We start from the raw sequence: 2860 nt of genomic DNA, 5'->3' as shown, positions 1-2860 counted from the left end.
GGTTAAGAGCAAAGGCTTTGGAGTTGCATTAAGCTGGATTCCAGTCCCTAGTTCTCCCCTGACTGGCATGTGGCTGGGGGGAGCCTGCCTTTGCATAGCTGATGGCTTATTAAGGACAATACCGTCCCGCCCAGCATCTTGGCTTACTAGGAGAATTAAATCAAACAATGCATGTAAGATACCAGCCCACAGCAGGTATGTGACACACGTGCTGTTGTTATCAGTGTTATTTATGGCCCAGTAGCAATCCTGGCTCTGTGGAGAGGGAGGTCAGAGGCAGAAGAAAAAGCTCTGGGTTGGAATCCAAAAGTCATGGGTCACGCATCAAATTCCAACTCCAGGGGCAGGTTAAGTGATCTGAGGAAGGCTTCCCCTGGGGGCTGAGTTGTCTCAAAGTGGCAGTGGGGCTCATAACATCTGTCTCAAGGTCATTGGGAGGATTAAGTAAGAAGAGAGCTTTATGGATTATATTATTACCTAGTGCCACAAAAATGCTCACAGCAACACCTCTGAATGTGCATATTTATACATACCACATTTCAATCCATAAAAGACTCTAGACACCCTCCAAACCTCAGGCAAAGCGCAAAGTCACGTGAAAAAAAATGACATACAAAATAATGAATTCTAAATATGAGGTTCCAGAGATCAGGGAAAGTAGGAACAAAAGATTCTGGGGAGAGAAACATTCAAAATTATATGCTGGAATTTTATGTCCATTTTATTGTTCAAATAGAATGTCAAGTTTATGTCTAAGTTTCCTGAGAATCAAAGGAGAAAAGGGGAGGTGTGCTTTTTCATCCTCATTTAAAAATATACATCTCTTGCCATTTGTTCTTCTACTGCTTTCTTTGCCTCTTCCCTCCCCCTTCTAAAAGTAGTAATTTGCAATCTTACTACAACTTTACCAAGGTAAGTGCTAGTTATAGATGAAGAAATCAAGGCTCAGAGAAGTTACCTTCCTTGCCTGAGGTCACACAGTGGTATGAGGGCAAGGCCAGGATTCAAAGCTAAGTCCAAAGGTACTAAAGCCCTGGCTCTGCCTACTGCACCCTGAGTGAAATCATTCAACTCAAGAGCCTTCTTGAGTTGCAGCATCCAGGAGGCTGTTCACTATTGACTTAGCCAGGGACTGACTGCCTCGGGTCCCTTAAATTTAGGCCCAGGATGTTATTAAGCAGAACATTGATTTCCAAAGCAAAAGAAGCAGAATTAAACTTTGCCCACACCCTTAGTGTTGGATAAGTACAACCAGCCTTAATGGTTCAGGGGCTTGGGACCCCAAGGGAAGAGGCAGTTTGCTATCCTGGGTTCCTAATGAATTAGCAGAGTGCACATACAGGGTATTGCAATCACTGAGGCTGCACGTAAAGCCCACTTGAGTAAGGGCATGACAGAATCCCATGGAAAGCACTCTTCAAAGAAAAAAAAATTCCACCTTAGATTCAGATGGGGTAAGAACAATGTGGACTGCCTTTGTCAGTGACAGTGGAACAAGGCAAGAGGAGATAGAAAACAAACAGATTCCCCAAGTCCCCCACCCAGCCTTTGAGTCAGGTCTGGTAACTGATACCATGACCCTGTTGTCCAGAATTACAAGTCATCATAACTAGTGAGGTTCGAGTTTACTGTGTTGTATGAAGAATATCTCTCCCGCTGGTCTTTTTAATAGATCCATAAAGTCCTGAATTAAGGAGCTCCTCCAGGCACCACTGCATTGCTATCCAGGCTGACAGAACCTACCTATAATTGCAGCCCCGAGTAGGTGACACCATGATTTTAACACAGTCTATGTCTCTCTAGGTGGTTATAGATTATGTGACCATGGATTCCAAAGTGCATTTCACAGTAGGATCATAAAGGAGACACCGAGTGACCAACAGGGCAATGTCTTCAAGCAATATTCCTACAGTAAAGCAGCATCTGAAATTGAGGGACTTTCTTGTAGTGTCTCTTGATCAAAGCCAAGGGTTTAGTGCCTGCAGGACAGCTTGGGGAAAGCAATTCTGCAGAGGCAGCCTTCACATGATTCAGTTATGTGCCTTCTGGTGTCAAGTTTGATCAAAGGATGTGCTTTGTGTAGCACTGAGTCACACATATATATGATAATAGTCACATATATACACAAATATATGACAATACATATCTCATATATTTTAAATAACTACCCATCAATATTACTTATCTCGACCTGACATCTTGATAAGCATTGGCTAGTCAATAGTTTAGAGTTATGTTTTTGGACACTGTCTTATGTTAGTGTCCATTGATGATGAAACTATGTCATTTAGAAAGAAAATACCCTGATGGCAATTGAATTATATTTTATAAACTGTGCGCAGTCAAAGTATGCTATCTACTTTGTTTGATAGCTACCTGACCACTGAATGGAGGTGAGGTACAGAAAGCTAGGATTGTTCTTAGGAAATAGTTCTGGGACTTTTCTGGTCCTTTAAAAGATGGTTAATTAAGCTGTGCAAGTTTTACATCATAGAGCATGAGAAGCAGCTCTGGGCTTGTAAACTGTTAGAACAGTTATTACTAGCTCCCCTCAATGACCATATAAAACCCAGATAATGTTCCCGTTGATAACACAGTTTTGATCAAAGCAGTTTGATACTGCCAAGACACATTAATTGAAAGATGTACTTACTTTAGTTTCTAAATAAATTTACCTGTTTTATGAGATAATTGGATATGAACCAATTACATTTTGGACAACATCTGCCAAAAACGATTTTAGTTGGGTCCTGTAATTAATTAACTGGAGGGCTCTGAATCAGAAGTGTGTACTCATTATGGAATGTAATTTGGAGAATTTGGGACCATAAATTTCTAGCTGTGAAGATATTCACTGAAG

This window comes from Marmota flaviventris, chromosome 5 (assembly GCF_047511675.1).
Source record: "Marmota flaviventris isolate mMarFla1 chromosome 5, mMarFla1.hap1, whole genome shotgun sequence".
In the NCBI taxonomy this organism is placed as follows: Eukaryota; Metazoa; Chordata; class Mammalia; order Rodentia; family Sciuridae; genus Marmota; species Marmota flaviventris.
Note: the sequence above shows the minus strand (reverse complement) of the source record.